Below are 21054 nucleotides of genomic sequence, written 5' to 3'. Positions count from 1 at the left end.
CACTGGGAATGGCCTCAGCCTCTGCCTCAGCCCATGTCCCAGCACGGCCCACACTGAATTTGTCCATGGTGAGTATTTCAATATTATTGTCATACAAGCTTTCAAATATGGACAACCACTGATTACATATGATGATGGCAAAATGGAAGAGCATTTCAGGTTTACAATGTATTCCTTTGATAAATGCTCTAATTGTCACCACAGTTTTCTAAACCACGATTTGGAGGCTCACATGGCGCTGCTGCAAAGCCAAATGTGAATGTGGTTAGGAAAGCAAAGGTAAATATGATTATATGTAAATATAATATAATACATATTTATAGGTTAATATGAGCAAACCTAAATCTTAAGAGCTTGATTTGAGTCCATTGATTTCTACTTTTTACAAATGCTTCCCCCCATCCTTCTCCCAGCCTCTGTCCAGTCCACCCACCATGACAGGAGACACCCAGGCCACTGCCAGCTCACCCATGGCCTCTGTGAGGACCACCCCACCTGGCTTTGGTTCCCCTACAGCCTCTGTGAGGACCCCCCCACCTGGCTTTCGGTTCCCCTATGGCCTCTGTGAGGACCCCCCCACCTGGCTTCGGTTCCCCTATGGCCTCTGTGAGGCCCAGAACACCATCAAGCCCTGCCGTGGCTTTTGTGAGGACGGAATCACCGCTCTCAAAGCCCCCATCCACCCCCTACAAAGCCTCCATGAGGACAACTTCTCGCTCCAGCCCTGCGATGACCTCTGTGAGGCCCAGCACAGCTTCCAGCCTCAGCACTGTTGTCTCAGAGACCAGCACCAGCCCTGCAATGGCTGCTGTAAGTGTTGTGTTCTTGGAACTGTTTTAGTTTTATAAGATGAGGTTGTTCTCATATGATTGGGCTATTCTGTTTTTATAAATATATTTATTTCTCTTGTTTTGTAACAGGATGTGCATGATGAGGATGAGCTTGCTGCTCCTGGCCCTGCTCCTGGCCCTGCTCCTGGTCCAACTCCTGACTTCTGGCTTCCTGTCAGAATGAAGGAGACGATCCCAGTTCAGGACCAACGGTGGATTGCGTCCACCCTTTTTCAGTCTGGCAAGCTGCGTTTGAACTTGAAGCTCTGGTATGAGCCACCAGCCTCTGCCCTGATATACCACCAGGCTCCAACACCGGACCGCTTTTTTGCCCACAGGCTCTTGGTATGGATGCCCTATCACTTGTGGAAAGTGAGGGTAGTCTGCCAAACCTGTGGGAAGCAGCTGACGGGGTATGGTGTGCACAAGAGGGTGCGTAAGGTCCTGGACGTGGACCGCTACTACCTGATGGTGACGGAGACACTCAGGTGCACTGTGTGTCGCCTGACCCATCTGGCAACCAGTCAGGCTGTCCTGGACCAGCTGGACCTGCCTCACAGGAGGAAGTTCAGGATGATCCTGACACGCTTGTGAGTTAAAAATCTACAATCATTTTCTGATAATGCCTGCTGCAGGTCCTTACATAATTGAACAAGTTCTTGAAACTTATCTGTCTTTTCTTCAAGGTATGCTTGTGACATACGGGTCATCCGCATGTTGCGGGAACGGACCCTCGGCAATAGCCCGGCGTGCCTGGTGAAGCAGCTGCGGGAGAACCATGGGGAGGAGTGGTTGGACCGCCTGGCCGACTACTTGGGGGAGTGTGCGGCCTTCGTTGACCAGCCCAGCCTCTTCCCAGTGACCTGCCAGGAACCTCCACAGCCCCTCGATGTCCCAACCAGCCGGTGGGTGCTGTCGGTGTACGGCAGGGACATCATCAGCCGGATGGACCATATAAAGGCGTCCATCACGTCAACCTTTGGTAACATTTTGAAGATGGACTCCACCAAAAAGGTAATAGGATGAAGAAAATCCATAGTGTAAATTATGTACAACACAATGAAAACATGAAACCTCAATGATTTGTATTCTTACAAGCACACATACACACACACATCCATGCCTTTGATTAGACTGCAGTAATACATAAATAAATAAATACACTTCTGTGTTTATTTAACAGACTTTCTTTTGAAACCTCTCATGAAGTTTTCTGTGTGAATTTTGTCATTTCAGATGACAAAGAAGCTGGCTGGTGCAGCAAAGGGGACTGCATTCTGGGTGACCTCGGTGGGGAATGAGATCGGCCAGGTCCTCATCAGTGTCCTGACTGCCCAGGAGGGACCGGGGCTGGACCCGATGGTCTCTGGCCTCATTGAGAGGTACACCCAGGCAGGTGCAGCTCCCCCGGTCCTGCTCTATGTGGACTGTGGCTGCTGCTCAGAGGAGGGGGAGACCAAGCTTCAGGCCAGGTTTGGTGGGTGGCCTGACCTGAAAATAAGGCTGGACATCTGGCATTTTATGCGACGGCTGGCCGTGGGATGCACCACCGATGCCCATGCCCTGTACCCCCTCTTCATGAGCCGCCTGTCTGTGTGCCTGTTCGAGTGGGACGCAGCAGACGTAGCCCTACTGCGCAGGGTGAAGAGGGAGCAGCTCAAAAGGGAGGGTGTGCCCCTCATCACCAGTGACATGGTGGACAAGGCCATCACCAAGGCTGAGCTGTCCCAGTTCTGCAGGCGGAGGACACGTGGAGTGGACGCCACGGTCCTCCGCATTGAGCAGCTGCTGCAGGAGCTGATGGGGGAGAAGGGGAGAGACCTGCTCGGGGTTCCGCTGCTGGACCAGCCTAAGATGGAGCACATCTGGCGCACCCAGAAGAGGCACGTGAAGTGCATCCAGGATGTGCCAGGTGTACTCCTGTACACTGAGACAGGCAGTTCCACCAGGGAGGGGATCCAGCTGACCACATACAGGTGTGCAAGAGGCTCCACCTCCTTGGAGTCCTTCCACTGCCACCTGAACAGGTTTATTCCAGGTTGGTGTAGATCTTCATCTAAACATTATTCTTAATAATGAAATTATATTCAAATAGCCTTGTTAATCATTGTTCACGTTCTCTTTTTTTTTTAGGAACGAGTGCAAACCTGCTCAACTTCCAGCTGTACCTCCTGGAAGGCCTGAACAGGTGGAACCAGAACCGGGCAGCGGCCTCCATCACCACCAAGCGCATGGCGCTGTTGACGTACGCGGGGGACGTGCTGGAGTCCGTCAACAGCAACAGCCTGAAGGTGTTTGGAAGGAAGTATGTCCCCTCCTTCATCCCGCCGAGAAAGTACACCGGTAAGTCTCAGGGCAAATATGAATACAAATAATGATGTTGTTGAGAGCTCAGTATTTATGCATCATGGTAAGTTCCATATCTGTTTTTTAATACTCATTAGCATTGCATTGTTGTTCATGTTCAGGAGAGTTGCTTGGGGTGAACTACCTGCTTAGGCAGACAGGGCAGCCCTTGCAGGACATGGACCCCGACTCTGAGGAGACAGACCAACTGCTGGAGGACCACGCCACAGAGGAGGAACAGGCGGATGAAGGGTTTGAGGATGACGAACAGGACCTCACTATTGGTAGTGTTTCGGAAGACCTCCCGTCTTCCGCCCTGCCTTCCACCACCCTGCCTGTGGTCCCCACCCTGCCCCTCACCTCCTCCACCCTGCCTTCCACCACCCTGCCTGTGGTCCCCACCGTGCCCCTCACCTCCTCCACCCTGCCTTCTAACACCCTGCCACTCACCTCCTCCACCCTGCCTTCCACCACCTTGTCTCTAACCACCTCCATCCTACCTGTCACCACCACCACTCTGCCTGTCACCCCCATGCCTGTAGCTACCACCCTGCCTCCCCCCATAACCCAGCCTTGTGTCCCAGGTGCCTCCTCACAGGTGCCTGAAGAACAGCTGGTATGTTAACTTTCTACTAGTAATTAACTGTCATTCATAGAAACTAACAAGTTCAGTAGTTAGGAAAGTGTCTGAATACAAGCGCAATTCATTATTAGGAACAACACACAGTAATTGACAGCAAACAAATAAAACACACAGCAGCAGCAGTCAATATAACATACCTTTGCCATGAGGTGTTCAGCGCTAATGTGAAATTGTTCAATGTTTCAGGCTGTGGACGAGCATGGCATGCCAGGCATGGATCGGGTGGATAGACTGGCAGAGTGCTTAGTGGAGCTGAGGCATCAGACCAACATGACCCTCGATAACCAGCAGGTCAGCAAGACATTCATTGTACAACAGATATTTGTTTATATATTTATAATATATAAACATATAAAATATATGTTTTCTTTCCTTCTTAGGTCAGCAACATTGTGGGGCTGTGGCAAGACCTGCTGGATTACGACAAGCAGAGGGTCGTGTTTGCTGCGCGGCACCTGGACAGGCTGATAAAGGGAAGGTTCCGCCACAAAAAAAAGGTGGAGTTCACGCCAGGTGTGGAGAGTGTGGAGAGGTGTGTCCTGGGGTCCACTGGTTCGCCTGCTCAGTGGCCAGACTGCTGCCGCCTTGTGGAGGCCATCTTCGTCCGGCTCTCGGACATCCACAAGAGTCCCAGGAAGCAGGGGAAGAGCAGCATGTCCAGGTGGACTCTGATCCTGCAGGACTACCGCAAGGTCCGGCAGCTCATCCTGGGCAATGGGGCCATCATGCAGGGCACCACCCTGCAGCTGGTGGAGGTGAACCAGTCGACCCTCTCCCAGTGGTACAACCGGAGGGTGAAGAGGCAGGATCTGGCTGTGCTGCAGCAGGGCATAAACTTGCCAGGTCCTCTGTCTGTGGCTACCGAGCCTCTCCCGCCTGCCAACGTCCGCCCTGCTGTTGCTCCACCTCAACCCCAGGGAGCAGCCCACACCTACCACCTGCCGCAGAGCACAGCAGGGCAGGCAAAGACCAAGAGGCGGGCAACATATGCAGCCACAGCACCACCTCCAGCGGTCCGACCCAGGCTGGCAGCCCAGAGGCAGCTCTTCCCTGGCCCTTCAGCCGCCCTTGGAGCCCCCACTCCCATCCCTATCATGCCCCGCCCTACCACCATTGCCCCTCGCCCTGCTGCCGTCCCCACTGTGGTGTTTGTCTCCCGAGCCCCTGGTATGAGGGCACCCTCTGCCCCCTCTCCATTGATGGTCCCCCAAGCCCTGCGTTTTGTCCCACCCTCTTCCTGCACCACCCACCTTCCCCAGCTTCGTCCTGCTCCTGGTCCAGCTCCCCGTGCCCACCAGAGGAGAGTGGAGGCCAACAAATGCTGGAGGTGTGGCCAGAACAGAACGGCAGAGACTGGCCACAGCCAGTATAAGGGGACTGTTTACTGCCCCTCTGCAGAGACTCTGTCCAGAGAGCAGTGGCTGGAGGAGCAAAAAAAGAAATAATTCTTTGGGCCTTTGTATATAGTTTTCATTGTTTAGATATAGTTAATGCTTAGATTTCCCGTGTGTATATCGTTTTCATTGTTTAGATATAGTTTATGCTTAGATTTCCATTGTGTATATAGTTTTCATTGTGTAAATATTGTAATTTAGCATATCATTTGCCTGTATATATATATATATATAGTTTAAATTAGTTGTTGTTGTTCATATTTCTATTTTTACAATTGTGGATAAATGTTTCTATTTATCAACTATTTGTTGGTCAGTCCGTCGTTATTTCCCAATCACTACTCTTTCTAACCAAATACGGCAAGTCTGCAAGAAGTAAGAGCAGCAAAAAGTGACTAACTTTACGCTTGCTTGCGCACATTGTTTTAAAATATTTAATATATGGATCATGCAAGTGTTGATATGGTAAGTGCAGAAACCAAAAAGACAGAGCTTCAGATAAGAGCACACAAAGCTCAGAAGCCACACAGTTTGAGAGATAGATAGATGGATGGATAGAGAGATAGATCTAATTAAAACTAACTAAAAACAGTACTCCTGTGTGGAGTGAATACAAATAAAGGCAAATAGTGTACAATAGATAACCCTGTAAAATATAAATAATGCACTAGTGGATACAAATGGTTTTGAAATTACACTAAATTAGCAACGTATCTCCATCTATCTTATATTGTTACATTTTGATAACATACACACTTGGAGACTCAAGTGTGTGTGTTTATTAGAAATAGTCAAAGGTGCCGTAGGTGGGACGCGAACCGCGGACCTTCGGTTCCATTCTACGTCTTCCCCAAACACTGTAAAATTCGTAATTTCGGGTGTTTTTTCGAATTGTCTTAAAACGTAACGGGTTAAACATGTTTAAACTATGAATGGGGACTTTCAACTTTCCCCTTTTCTCTCTTTTTCCTCTTCTTCTCCCTTTTTCCTCCTTTTTTCTCCCTTTTTCCTCCTTTTTTCTTCCCCCTCCCTTCTCCCCCTTCTTCCCCCCTCAAACAGGCGATTGTTCCCCAGCTTTAGCTCAAATGGTAGAGCGCTCGCTTAGCATGCGAGAAGTAGCGGGATCGATGCCCGCATTCTCCAATGCTTTTCGGCTCGTTTGTTGTTCAGTGGCTCGGCTAGTTCAATAAGACAAGTTTATCCGGTTTGTCCGGTGTCGCAATCCTCTCTGACCAGTCAGTGGTCTGCAGTGTTATGGCGTGACCTTTTTGAAAATGACGCGTTGACCACTTCCTTGAGTAGACGGTATTTTGCAAACACCACGGGTTTACCCAAACCGAGGATCAAACCAGAGACCTTGACACCCTCGGCCTAACTCTCTCTCCCAACTGAGCTATAGGCGTTCCAAACCCAGTCAGTAGCATTCCAAAGCCTTGCCACAAACGAAATAAAGCAATGGAAAAGATCCCCAAAAAGGGGTGGTTGGCCCGTATGGGGATCGAACCCACGACCTTGGCGTTATTAGCACCACGCTCTGACCAACTGAGCTAACGGGCCAGAGACACACTCTCCAGCCGCGGACACTGTCTCCAGCCGCGGAAATGCAATGTCCTAGGCGCCACCTCGTGTCGGCGTGAAACGACCGGTCGTATTCGGCCCACGCTGTAAGTCGTTTTTCCTCACTCTAAATTCAAGGGGATGTCAAGAAAGCGATTAAACGGGAGCTACGAGTCTTGCAAGACTCCAACGTCCACTGCTGAGCAAGGGGGAATTAGCTCAAATGGTAGAGCGCTCGCTTAGCATGCGAGAAGTAGCGGGATCGATGCCCGCATTCTCCAATGCTTTTCGGCTCGTTTGTTGTTCAGTGGCTCGGCTAGTTCAATAAGACAAGTTTATCCGGTTTGTCCGGTGTCGCAATCCTCTCTGACCAGTCAGTGGTCTGCAGTGTTATGGCGTGACCTTTTTGAAAATGACGCGTCGACCACTTCCTTGAGTAGACGGTATTTTGCAAACACCACGGGTTTACCCAAACCGAGGATCAAACCAGAGACCTTGACACCCTCGGCCTAACTCTCTCTCCCAACTGAGCTATAGGCGTTCCAAACCCAGTCAGTAGCATTCCAAAGCCTTGCCACAAACGAAATAAAGCAATGGAAAAGATCCCCAAAAAGGGGTGGTTGGCCCGTATGGGGATCGAACCCACGACCTTGGCGTTATTAGCACCACGCTCTGACCAACTGAGCTAACGGGCCAGAGACACACTCTCCAGCCGCGGACACTGTCTCCAGCCGCGGAAATGCAATGTCCTAGGCGCCACCTCGTGTCGGCGTGAAACGACCGGTCGTATTCGGCCCACGCTGTAAGTCGTTTTTCCTCACTCTAAATTCAAGGGGATGTCAAGAAAGCGATTAAACGGGAGCTACGAGTCTTGCAAGACTCCAACGTCCACTGCTGAGCAAGGGGGAATTAGCGGCACCCGGAGCACATTCGACTGGCTATCGCGACCAATTAGCTACCTCGGTTCAAGGTTCGAGGGCCAATCGGATTCTCACTGTCCAATTGCGTCAGTCCGATTGCGCCAATCGGAACACGTACATCTCCAATTACGTCACGCCGAGCTGAGCCGTAGCAACGGCGTCCACGACCCCAGAGACCCCCGCCGAGGTTGACCCCCGCCGAAGTTGTGAGATGAGTGACAGTAGTCGCGTCAGTTCATTCATTGAAGGATACGCTGTTTCAAGTTGTCTGTAGTACCGCGCACCGCAAAGGTAAATACATACATAGCTAATCAAAATAATTATCCGTTTGACATTTCAATACATGTTAGCATTCATCGGGTCAATGACAAGTAATATCACGAATATTAGAGTTTGTCATTTCAGAGTTTGTCATGTAGGCTAGTTAGTAGATTTCCTCAGGTAGTATTGCTGTCATTTAGCTAGCTACTTTTATAAGGGATTACTAATAGGTTACTGTAGCGACAGATGTTATTCCGACTAGCAAAAGCAATATTTAACCTGTTATATATAATATATGTCACTGGGGACAAAACGAAATAAATATAACTTTTTCACTTGTGGTAATAAAGTGACCCAGAACAAGTACAAAAATATTCTTCTGGAAATAGTAGCCAGCTAAATATTTGAAATGTTAAAAAGCTAATTATAACAATAAATACATGTTATTGTACTAGTGTAAAAATCGCTCCTTTTACCTATTAGATGTCGAGTTCAAAGAGCCACAAAGGAATGGGGGATGGGGAATGGATGTCCCGTTTGAGGAGGTTTGCCAGCTCTGGGGTTTGGCCTGCTGATGCAGGCAACAGGCCAGCCCCAAGACAGAAGAGGTGGTATGACCTCTTTCAAAAGGTATATAAAATGAGCAAAAGATCACAGAAAAAAAATTCTGATGGCCTATAAAAGATTACTGAATTGCCAGAAATACCAGTCACAGTATGGGACCTTGATAAACATAATGAACAGCAACTTCAGTGTCAATGTCATGTTTAGTCACCAATAGAAGATATGTCAAAACGCTCCATTTCTATTGGGTTGTTTTCTTTAAAAAAGTGTTTGTTTTATTTGGAACAGATTGAGAAGTGCCCGTTACAGTCAGGGGGTCAAAGAATGCTGTTTGGTGGGACACAGCAGTGTGCTTGTGGCTTTCACAACCCAAAGGTAATGTGAATGAGACTTCTTGACACCAAAACACTAAAAGAATCACTATGTGATGTGCTCAGTAATGTGATGTCTGACATGGATCTCTCTGTCCTTAATACAGCCAACCACTGGGCAAACTGTGGCAGAGACCTCTACCTGTGCTGCCCCTCCCCCACTGGGAACAGCCTCTACCTCAGCCTCTGCCTCTGCCCCTCCTCCACTGGGAATGGCCTCAGCCTCTGCCTCAGCCCATGTCCCAGCACGGCCCACACTGAATTTGTCCATGGTGAGTATTTCAATATTATTGTCATACAAGCTTTCAAATATGGACAACCACTGATTACATATGATGATGGCAAAATGGAAGAGCATTTCAGGTTTACAATGTATTCCTTTGATAAATGCTCTAATTGTCACCACAGTTTTCTAAACCACGATTTGGAGGCTCACATGGCGCTGCTGCAAAGCCAAATGTGAATGTGGTTAGGAAAGCAAAGGTAAATATGATTATATGTAAATATAATATAATACATATTTATAGGTTAATATGAGCAAACCTAAATCTTAAGAGCTTGATTTGAGTCCATTGATTTCTACTTTTTACAAATGCTTCCCCCCATCCTTCTCCCAGCCTCTGTCCAGTCCACCCACCATGACAGGAGACACCCAGGCCACTGCCAGCTCACCCATGGCCTCTGTGAGGACCACCCCACCTGGCTTTGGTTCCCCTACAGCCTCTGTGAGGACCCCCCCACCTGGCTTCGGTTCCCCTATGGCCTCTGTGAGGACCCCCCCACCTGGCTTCGGTTCCCCTATGGCCTCTGTGAGGCCCAGAACACCATCAAGCCCTGCCGTGGCTTTTGTGAGGACGGAATCACCGCTCTCAAAGCCCCCATCCACCCCCTACAAAGCCTCCATGAGGACAACTTCTCGCTCCAGCCCTGCGATGACCTCTGTGAGGCCCAGCACAGCTTCCAGCCTCAGCACTGTTGTCTCAGAGACCAGCACCAGCCCTGCAATGGCTGCTGTAAGTGTTGTGTTCTTGGAACTGTTTTAGTTTTATAAGATGAGGTTGTTCTCATATGATTGGGCTATTCTGTTTTTATAAATATATTTATTTCTCTTGTTTTGTAACAGGATGTGCATGATGAGGATGAGCTTGCTGCTCCTGGCCCTGCTCCTGGCCCTGCTCCTGGTCCAACTCCTGACTTCTGGCTTCCTGTCAGAATGAAGGAGACGATCCCAGTTCAGGACCAACGGTGGATTGCGTCCACCCTTTTTCAGTCTGGCAAGCTGCGTTTGAACTTGAAGCTCTGGTATGAGCCACCAGCCTCTGCCCTGATATACCACCAGGCTCCAACACCGGACCGCTTTTTTGCCCACAGGCTCTTGGTATGGATGCCCTATCACTTGTGGAAAGTGAGGGTAGTCTGCCAAACCTGTGGGAAGCAGCTGACGGGGTATGGTGTGCACAAGAGGGTGCGTAAGGTCCTGGACGTGGACCGCTACTACCTGATGGTGACGGAGACACTCAGGTGCACTGTGTGTCGCCTGACCCATCTGGCAACCAGTCAGGCTGTCCTGGACCAGCTGGACCTGCCTCACAGGAGGAAGTTCAGGATGATCCTGACACGCTTGTGAGTTAAAAATCTACAATCATTTTCTGATAATGCCTGCTGCAGGTCCTTACATAATTGAACAAGTTCTTGAAACTTATCTGTCTTTTCTTCAAGGTATGCTTGTGACATACGGGTCATCCGCATGTTGCGGGAACGGACCCTCGGCAATAGCCCGGCGTGCCTGGTGAAGCAGCTGCGGGAGAACCATGGGGAGGAGTGGTTGGACCGCCTGGCCGACTACTTGGGGGAGTGTGCGGCCTTCGTTGACCAGCCCAGCCTCTTCCCAGTGACCTGCCAGGAACCTCCACAGCCCCTCGATGTCCCAACCAGCCGGTGGGTGCTGTCGGTGTACGGCAGGGACATCATCAGCCGGATGGACCATATAAAGGCGTCCATCACGTCAACCTTTGGTAACATTTTGAAGATGGACTCCACCAAAAAGGTAATAGGATGAAGAAAATCCATAGTGTAAATTATGTACAACACAATGAAAACATGAAACCTCAATGATTTGTATTCTTACAAGCACACATACACACACACATCCATGCCTTTGATTAGACTGCAGTAATACATAAATAAATAAATACACTTCTGTGTTTATTTAACAGACTTTCTTTTGAAACCTCTCATGAAGTTTTCTGTGTGAATTTTGTCATTTCAGATGACAAAGAAGCTGGCTGGTGCAGCAAAGGGGACTGCATTCTGGGTGACCTCGGTGGGGAATGAGATCGGCCAGGTCCTCATCAGTGTCCTGACTGCCCAGGAGGGACCGGGGCTGGACCCGATGGTCTCTGGCCTCATTGAGAGGTACACCCAGGCAGGTGCAGCTCCCCCGGTCCTGCTCTATGTGGACTGTGGCTGCTGCTCAGAGGAGGGGGAGACCAAGCTTCAGGCCAGGTTTGGTGGGTGGCCTGACCTGAAAATAAGGCTGGACATCTGGCATTTTATGCGACGGCTGGCCGTGGGATGCACCACCGATGCCCATGCCCTGTACCCCCTCTTCATGAGCCGCCTGTCTGTGTGCCTGTTCGAGTGGGACGCAGCAGACGTAGCCCTACTGCGCAGGGTGAAGAGGGAGCAGCTCAAAAGGGAGGGTGTGCCCCTCATCACCAGTGACATGGTGGACAAGGCCATCACCAAGGCTGAGCTGTCCCAGTTCTGCAGGCGGAGGACACGTGGAGTGGACGCCACGGTCCTCCGCATTGAGCAGCTGCTGCAGGAGCTGATGGGGGAGAAGGGGAGAGACCTGCTCGGGGTTCCGCTGCTGGACCAGCCTAAGATGGAGCACATCTGGCGCACCCAGAAGAGGCACGTGAAGTGCATCCAGGATGTGCCAGGTGTACTCCTGTACACTGAGACAGGCAGTTCCACCAGGGAGGGGATCCAGCTGACCACATACAGGTGTGCAAGAGGCTCCACCTCCTTGGAGTCCTTCCACTGCCACCTGAACAGGTTTATTCCAGGTTGGTGTAGATCTTCATCTAAACATTATTCTTAATAATGAAATTATATTCAAATAGCCTTGTTAATCATTGTTCACGTTCTCTTTTTTTTTTAGGAACGAGTGCAAACCTGCTCAACTTCCAGCTGTACCTCCTGGAAGGCCTGAACAGGTGGAACCAGAACCGGGCAGCGGCCTCCATCACCACCAAGCGCATGGCGCTGTTGACGTACGCGGGGGACGTGCTGGAGTCCGTCAACAGCAACAGCCTGAAGGTGTTTGGAAGGAAGTATGTCCCCTCCTTCATCCCGCCGAGAAAGTACACCGGTAAGTCTCAGGGCAAATATGAATACAAATAATGATGTTGTTGAGAGCTCAGTATTTATGCATCATGGTAAGTTCCATATCTGTTTTTTAATACTCATTAGCATTGCATTGTTGTTCATGTTCAGGAGAGTTGCTTGGGGTGAACTACCTGCTTAGGCAGACAGGGCAGCCCTTGCAGGACATGGACCCCGACTCTGAGGAGACAGACCAACTGCTGGAGGACCACGCCACAGAGGAGGAACAGGCGGATGAAGGGTTTGAGGATGACGAACAGGACCTCACTATTGGTAGTGTTTCGGAAGACCTCCCGTCTTCCGCCCTGCCTTCCACCACCCTGCCTGTGGTCCCCACCCTGCCCCTCACCTCCTCCACCCTGCCTTCCACCACCCTGCCTGTGGTCCCCACCGTGCCCCTCACCTCCTCCACCCTGCCTTCTAACACCCTGCCACTCACCTCCTCCACCCTGCCTTCCACCACCTTGTCTCTAACCACCTCCATCCTACCTGTCACCACCACCACTCTGCCTGTCACCCCCATGCCTGTAGCTACCACCCTGCCTCCCCCCATAACCCAGCCTTGTGTCCCAGGTGCCTCCTCACAGGTGCCTGAAGAACAGCTGGTATGTTAACTTTCTACTAGTAATTAACTGTCATTCATAGAAACTAACAAGTTCAGTAGTTAGGAAAGTGTCTGAATACAAGCGCAATTCATTATTAGGAACAACACACAGTAATTGACAGCAAACAAATAAAACACACAGCAGCAGCAGTCAATATAACATACCTTTGCCATGAGGTGTTCAGCGCTAATGTGAAATTGTTCAATGTTTCAGGCTGTGGACGAGCATGGCATGCCAGGCATGGATCGGGTGGATAGACTGGCAGAGTGCTTAGTGGAGCTGAGGCATCAGACCAACATGACCCTCGATAACCAGCAGGTCAGCAAGACATTCATTGTACAACAGATATTTGTTTATATATTTATAATATATAAACATATAAAATATATGTTTTCTTTCCTTCTTAGGTCAGCAACATTGTGGGGCTGTGGCAAGACCTGCTGGATTACGACAAGCAGAGGGTCGTGTTTGCTGCGCGGCACCTGGACAGGCTGATAAAGGGAAGGTTCCGCCACAAAAAAAAGGTGGAGTTCACGCCAGGTGTGGAGAGTGTGGAGAGGTGTGTCCTGGGGTCCACTGGTTCGCCTGCTCAGTGGCCAGACTGCTGCCGCCTTGTGGAGGCCATCTTCGTCCGGCTCTCGGACATCCACAAGAGTCCCAGGAAGCAGGGGAAGAGCAGCATGTCCAGGTGGACTCTGATCCTGCAGGACTACCGCAAGGTCCGGCAGCTCATCCTGGGCAATGGGGCCATCATGCAGGGCACCACCCTGCAGCTGGTGGAGGTGAACCAGTCGACCCTCTCCCAGTGGTACAACCGGAGGGTGAAGAGGCAGGATCTGGCTGTGCTGCAGCAGGGCATAAACTTGCCAGGTCCTCTGTCTGTGGCTACCGAGCCTCTCCCGCCTGCCAACGTCCGCCCTGCTGTTGCTCCACCTCAACCCCAGGGAGCAGCCCACACCTACCACCTGCCGCAGAGCACAGCAGGGCAGGCAAAGACCAAGAGGCGGGCAACATATGCAGCCACAGCACCACCTCCAGCGGTCCGACCCAGGCTGGCAGCCCAGAGGCAGCTCTTCCCTGGCCCTTCAGCCGCCCTTGGAGCCCCCACTCCCATCCCTATCATGCCCCGCCCTACCACCATTGCCCCTCGCCCTGCTGCCGTCCCCACTGTGGTGTTTGTCTCCCGAGCCCCTGGTATGAGGGCACCCTCTGCCCCCTCTCCATTGATGGTCCCCCAAGCCCTGCGTTTTGTCCCACCCTCTTCCTGCACCACCCACCTTCCCCAGCTTCGTCCTGCTCCTGGTCCAGCTCCCCGTGCCCACCAGAGGAGAGTGGAGGCCAACAAATGCTGGAGGTGTGGCCAGAACAGAACGGCAGAGACTGGCCACAGCCAGTATAAGGGGACTGTTTACTGCCCCTCTGCAGAGACTCTGTCCAGAGAGCAGTGGCTGGAGGAGCAAAAAAAGAAATAATTCTTTGGGCCTTTGTATATAGTTTTCATTGTTTAGATATAGTTAATGCTTAGATTTCCCGTGTGTATATCGTTTTCATTGTTTAGATATAGTTTATGCTTAGATTTCCATTGTGTATATAGTTTTCATTGTGTAAATATTGTAATTTAGCAGATCATTTGCCTGTATATATATATATATATATAGTTTAAATTAGTTGTTGTTGTTCATATTTCTATTTTTACAATTGTGGATAAATGTTTCTATTTATCAACTATTTGTTGGTCAGTCCGTCGTTATTTCCCAATCACTACTCTTTCTAACCAAATACGGCAAGTCTGCAAGAAGTAAGAGCAGCAAAAAGTGACTAACTTTACGCTTGCTTGCGCACATTGTTTTAAAATATTTAATATATGGATCATGCAAGTGTTGATATGGTAAGTGCAGAAACCAAAAAGACAGAGCTTCAGATAAGAGCACACAAAGCTCAGAAGCCACACAGTTTGAGAGATAGATAGATGGATGGATAGAGAGATAGATCTAATTAAAACTAACTAAAAACAGTACTCCTGTGTGGAGTGAATACAAATAAAGGCAAATAGTGTACAATAGATAACCCTGTAAAATATAAATAATGCACTAGTGGATACAAATGGTTTTCAAATTACACTAAATTAGCAACGTATCTCCATCTATCTTATATTGTTACATTTTGATAACATACACACTTGGAGACTCAAGTGTGTGTGTTTATTAGAAATAGTCAAAGGTGCCGTAGGTGGGACGCGAACCGCGGACCTTCGGTTCCATTCTACGTCTTCCCCAAACACTGTAAAATTCGTAATTTCGGGTGTTTTTTCGAATTGTCTTAAAACGTAACGGGTTAAACATGTTTAAACTATGAATGGGGACTTTCAACTTTCCCCTTTTCTCTCTTTTTCCTCTTCTTCTCCCTTTTTCCTCCTTTTTTCTCCCTTTTTCCTCCTTTTTTCTTCCCCCTCCCTTCTCCCCCTTCTTCCCCCCTCAAACAGGCGATTGTTCCCCAGCTTTAGCGGAAATGGTAGAGCGCTCGCTTAGCATGCGAGAAGTAGCGGGATCGATGCCCGCATTCTCCAATGCTTTTCGGCTCGTTTGTTGTTCAGTGGCTCGGCTAGTTCAATAAGACAAGTTTATCCGGTGTCGCAATCCTCTCTGACCAGTCAGTGGTCTGCAGTGTTATGGCGTGACCTTTTTGAAAATGACGCGTTGACCACTTCCTTGAGTAGACGGTATTTTGCAAACACCACGGGTTTACCCAAACCGAGGATCAAACCAGAGACCTTGACACCCTCGGCCTAACTCTCTCTCCCAACTGAGCTATAGGCGTTCCAAACCCAGTCAGTAGCATTCCAAAGCCTTGCCACAAACGAAATAAAGCAATGGAAAAGATCCCCAAAAAGGGGTGGTTGGCCCGTATGGGGATCGAACCCACGACCTTGGCGTTATTAGCACCACGCTCTGACCAACTGAGCTAACGGGCCAGAGACACACTCGCCAGCCGCGGACACTGTCTCCAGCCGCGGAAATGCAATGTCCTAGGCGCCACCTCGTGTCGGCGTGAAACGACCGGTCGTATTCGGCCCACGCTGTAAGTCGTTTTTCCTCACTCTAAATTCAAGGGGATGTCAAGAAAGCGATTAAACGGGAGCTACGAGTCTTGCAAGACTCCAACGTCCACTGCTGAGCAAGGGGGAATTAGCTCAAATGGTAGAGCGCTCGCTTAGCATGCGAGAAGTAGCGGGATCGATGCCCGCATTCTCCAATGCTTTTCGGCTCGTTTGTTGTTCAGTGGCTCGGCTAGTTCAATAAGACAAGTTTATCCGGTGTCGCAATCCTCTCTGACCAGTCAGTGGTCTGCAGTGTTATGGCGTGACCTTTTTGAAAATGACGCGTTGACCACTTCCTTGAGTAGACGGTATTTTGCAAACACCACGGGTTTACCCAAACCGAGGATCAAACCAGAGACCTTGACACCCTCGGCCTAACTCTCTCTCCCAACTGAGCTATAGGCGTTCCAAACCCAGTCAGTAGCATTCCAAAGCCTTGCCACAAACGAAATAAAGCAATGGAAAAGATCCCCAAAAAGGGGTGGTTGGCCCGTATGGGGATCGAACCCACGACCTTGGCGTTATTAGCACCACGCTCTGACCAACTGAGCTAACGGGCCAGAGACACACTCGCCAGCCGCGGACACTGTCTCCAGCCGCGGAAATGCAATGTCCTAGGCGCCACCTCGTGTCGGCGTGAAACGACCGGTCGTATTCGGCCCACGCTGTAAGTCGTTTTTCCTCACTCTAAATTCAAGGGGATGTCAAGAAAGCGATTAAACGGGAGCTACGAGTCTTGCAAGACTCCAACGTCCACTGCTGAGCAAGGGGGAATTAGCTCAAATGGTAGAGCGCTCGCTTAGCATGCGAGAAGTAGCGGGATCGATGCCCGCATTCTCCAATGCTTTTCGGCTCGTTTGTTGTTCAGTGGCTCGGCTAGTTCAATAAGACAAGTTTATCCGGTTTATCCGGTGTCGCAATCCTCTCTGACCAGTCAGTGGTCTGCAGTGTTATGGCGTGACCTTTTTGAAAATGACGCGTTGACCACTTCCTTGAGTAGACGGTATTTTGCAAACACCACGGGTTTACCCAAACCGAGGATCAAACCAGAGACCTTGACACCCTCGGCCTAACTCTCTCTCCCAACTGAGCTATAGGCGTTCCAAACCCAGTCAGTAGCATTCCAAAGCCTTGCCACAAACGAAATAAAGCAATGGAAAAGATCCCCAAAAAGGGGTGGTTGGCCCGTATGGGGATCGAACCCACGACCTTGGCGTTATTAGCACCACGCTCTGACCAACTGAACTAACGGGCCAGAGACACACTCGCCAGCCGCGGACACTGTCTCCAGCCGCGGAAATGCAATGTCCTAGGCGCCACCTCGTGTCGGCGTGAAACGACCGGTCGTATTCGGCCCACGCTGTAAGTCGTTTTTCCTCACTCTAAATTCAAGGGGATGTCAAGAAAGCGATTAAACGGGAGCTACGAGTCTTGCAAGACTCCAACGTCCACTGCTGAGCAAGGGGGAATTAGCTCAAATGGTAGAGCGCTCGCTTAGCATGCGAGAAGTAGCGGGATCGATGCCCGCATTCTCCAATGCTTTTCGGCTCGTTTGTTGTTCAGTGGCTCGGCTAGTTCAATAAGACAAGTTTATCCGGTTTGTCCGGTGTCGCAATCCTCTCTGACCAGTCAGTGGTCTGCAGTGTTATGGCGTGACCTTTTTGAAAATGACGCGTTGACCACTTCCTTGAGTAGACGGTATTTTGCAAACACCACGGGTTTACCCAAACCGAGGATCAAACCAGAGACCTTGACACCCTCGGCCTAACTCTCTCTCCCAACTGAGCTATAGGCGTTCCAAACCCAGTCAGTAGCATTCCAAAGCCTTGCCACAAACGAAATAAAGCAATGGAAAAGATCCCCAAAAAGGGGTGGTTGGCCCGTATGGGGATCGAACCCACGACCTTGGCGTTATTAGCACCACGCTCTGACCAACTGAACTAACGGGCCAGAGACACACTCGCCAGCCGCGGACACTGTCTCCAGCCGCGGAAATGCAATGTCCTAGGCGCCACCTCGTGTCGGCGTGAAACGACCGGTCGTATTCGGCCCACGCTGTAAGTCGTTTTTCCTCACTCGAAATTCAAGGGGATGTCAAGAAAGCGATTAAACGGGAGCTACGAGTCTTGGAAGACTCCAACGTCCACTGCTGAGCAAGGGGGTATTAGCTCAAATGGTAGAGCGCTCGCTTAGCATGCGAGAAGTAGCGGGATCGATGCCCGCATTCTCCAATGCTTTTCGGCTCGTTTGTTGTTCAGTGGCTCGGCTAGTTCAATACGACAAGTTTATCCGGTTTGTCCGGTGTCGCAATCTTCTCTGACCAGTCGGTGGTCTGCAGTGTTATGGCGTGACCTTTTTGAAAATGACGCGTCGACCACTTCCTTGAGTAGACGGTATTTTGCAAACACCACGGGTTTACCCAAACCGAGGATCAAACCAGAGACCTTGACACCCTCGGCCTAACTCTCTCTCCCAACTGAGCTATAGGCGTTCCAAACCCAGTCAGTAGCATTCCAAAGCCTTGCCACAAACGAAATAAAGCAATGGAAAAGATCCCCAAAAAGGGGTGGTTGGCCCGTATGGGGATCGAACCCACGACCTTGGCGTTATTAGCACCACGCTCTGACCAACTGAGCTAACAGGCCAGAGACACACTCGCCAGCCGCAGACACTGTCTCCAGCCGCGGATATGTAATGGCCTAGAAGCCACCTCGTGTCGGCGTGAAAAGACCGGTCGTATTCGGCCCACGCTGTAAGTCGTTTTTCCTCACTGTAATTTCAAGGGGATGTCAAGAAAGCGATTAAACGGGAGCTACGAGTCTTGCAAGACTCCAACGTCCACTGCTGAGCAGGGGGGAATTAGCTCAAATGGTAGAGCGCTCGCTTAGCATGCGAGAAGTAGCGGGATCGATGCCCGCATTCTCCAATGCTTTTCGGCTCGTTTGTTGTTCAGTGGCTCGGCTAGTTCAATAAGACAAGTTTATCCGGTGTCGCAATCTTCTCTGACCAGTCAGTGGTCTGCAGTGTTATGGCGTGACCTTTTTGAAAATGACGCGTCGACCACTTCCTTGAGTAGACGGTATTTTGCAAACACCACGGGTTTACCCAAACCGAGGATCAAACCAGAGACCTTGACACCCTCGGCCTAACTCTCTCTCCCAACTGAGCTATAGGCGTTCCAAACCCAGTCAGTAGCATTCCAAAGCCTTGCCACAAACGAAATAAAGCAATGGAAAAGATCCCCAAAAAGGGGTGGTTGGCCCGTATGGGGATCGAACCCACGACCTTGGCGTTATTAGCACCACGCTCTGACCAACTGAGCTAACAGGCCAGAGACACACTCGCCAGCCGCGGACACTGTCTCCAGCCGCGGATATGTAATGGCCTAGAAGCCACCTCGTGTCGGCGTGAAAAGACCGGTCGTATTCGGCCCACGCTGTAAGTCGTTTTTCCTCACTGTAATTTCAAGGGGATGTCAAGAAAGCGATTAAACGGGAGCTACGAGTCTTGCAAGACTCCAACGTCCACTGCTGAGCAAGGGGGAATTAGCTCAAATGGTAGAGCGCTCGCTTAGCATGCGAGAAGTAGCGGGATCGATGCCCGCATTCTCCAATGCTTTTCGGCTCGTTTGTTGTTCAGTGGCTCGGCTAGTTCAATAAGACAAGTTTATCCGGTGTCGCAATCCTCTCTGACCAGTCAGTGGTCTGCAGTGTTATGGCGTGACCTTTTTGAAAATGACGCGTTGACCACTTCCTTGAGTAGACGGTATTTTGCAAACACCACGGGTTTACCCAAACCGAGGATCAAACCAGAGACCTTGACACCCTCGGCCTAACTCTCTCTCCCAACTGAGCTATAGGCGTTCCAAACCCAGTCAGTAGCATTCCAAAGCCTTGCCACAAACGAAATAAAGCAATGGAAAAGATCCCCAAAAAGGGGTGGTTGGCCCGTATGGGGATCGAACCCACGACCTTGGCGTTATTAGCACCACGCTCTGACCAACTGAACTAACGGGCCAGAGACACACTCGCCAGCCGCGGACACTGTCTCCAGCCGCGGAAATGCAATGTCCTAGGCGCCACCTCGTGTCGGCGTGAAACGACCGGTCGTATTCGGCCCACGCTGTAAGTCGTTTTTCCTCACTCTAATTTCAAGGGGATGTCAAGAAAGCGATTAAACGGGAGCTACGAGTCTTGCAAGACTCCAACATCCACTGCTGAGCAAGGGGGAATCAGCTCAAATGGTAAAGGGCTCGCTTAGCATGCGAGAAGTAGCGGGATCGATGCCCGCATTCTCCAATGCTTTTCGGCTCGTTTGTTGTTCAGTGGCTCGGCTAGTTCAATAAGACAAGTTTATCCGGTTTATCCGGTGTCGCTATCCTCTCTGACCAGTCAGTGGTCTGCAGTGTTATGGCGTGACCTTTTTGAAAATGACGCGTTGACCACTTCCTTGAGTAGACGGTATTTTGCAAACACCACGGGTTTACCCAAACCGAGGATCAAACCAGAGACCTTGACACCCTCGGCCTAACTCTCTCTCCCAACTGAGCTATAGGCGTTCCAAACCCAGTCAGTAGCATTCCAAAGCCTTGCCACAAACGAAATAAAGCAATGGAAAAGATCCCCAAAAAGGGGTGGTTGGCCCGTATGGGGATCGAACCCACAACCTTGGCGTTATTAGCACCACGCTCTGACCAACTGAACTAACGGGCCAGAGACACACTCGCCAGCCGCGGACACTGTCTCCAGCCGCGGAAATGCAATGTCCTAGGCGCCACCTCGTGTCGGCGTGAAACGACCGGTCGTATTCGGCCCACGCTGTAAGTCGTTTTTCCTCACTCTAAATTCAAGGGGATGTCAAGAAAGCGATTAAACGGGAGCTACGAGTCTTGCAAGACTCCAACGTCCACTGCTGAGCAAGGGGGAATTAGCGGCACCCAGAGCACATTCGACTGGCTATCGCGACCAATTAGCTACCTCGGTTCAAGGTTCGAGGGCCAATCGGATTCTCACTGTCCAATTGCGTCAGTCCGATTGCGCCAATCGGAACACGTACATCTCCAATTACGTCACGCCG

General features: G+C 50.4%; 6 non-coding genes across 6 annotated transcripts; all 6 read right to left on the bottom strand.

Moving 5' to 3' along the window:
- Nucleotides 1-6696: 6696 nt before the first annotated feature.
- Nucleotides 6697-6770, bottom strand: trnai-aau. The gene has a single exon. It is a non-coding gene; the product is annotated as a tRNA-Ile (tRNA).
- Nucleotides 6771-7391: 621 nt separating this feature from the next.
- On the bottom strand, nucleotides 7392-7465 carry trnai-aau. Its single transcript has one exon. It is a non-coding gene; the product is annotated as a tRNA-Ile (tRNA).
- An 8313-nt stretch (nucleotides 7466-15778) lies between these two features.
- trnai-aau lies at nucleotides 15779-15852 on the bottom strand. The gene has a single exon. It is a non-coding gene; the product is annotated as a tRNA-Ile (tRNA).
- A 612-nt stretch (nucleotides 15853-16464) lies between these two features.
- On the bottom strand, nucleotides 16465-16538 carry trnai-aau. Its single transcript has one exon. It is a non-coding gene; the product is annotated as a tRNA-Ile (tRNA).
- Nucleotides 16539-18549: 2011 nt separating this feature from the next.
- trnai-aau lies at nucleotides 18550-18623 on the bottom strand. The gene has a single exon. It is a non-coding gene; the product is annotated as a tRNA-Ile (tRNA).
- A 612-nt stretch (nucleotides 18624-19235) lies between these two features.
- On the bottom strand, nucleotides 19236-19309 carry trnai-aau. Its single transcript has one exon. It is a non-coding gene; the product is annotated as a tRNA-Ile (tRNA).
- Nucleotides 19310-21054: the final 1745 nt, after the last annotated feature.

Source organism: Hypomesus transpacificus, chromosome 19, assembly GCF_021917145.1.
Source record: "Hypomesus transpacificus isolate Combined female chromosome 19, fHypTra1, whole genome shotgun sequence".
Classification (NCBI taxonomy): Eukaryota; Metazoa; Chordata; class Actinopteri; order Osmeriformes; family Osmeridae; genus Hypomesus; species Hypomesus transpacificus.
The sequence above is the reverse complement of the archived record's forward strand: the minus strand, read 5'-3'. Positions and strand labels throughout refer to the sequence as shown.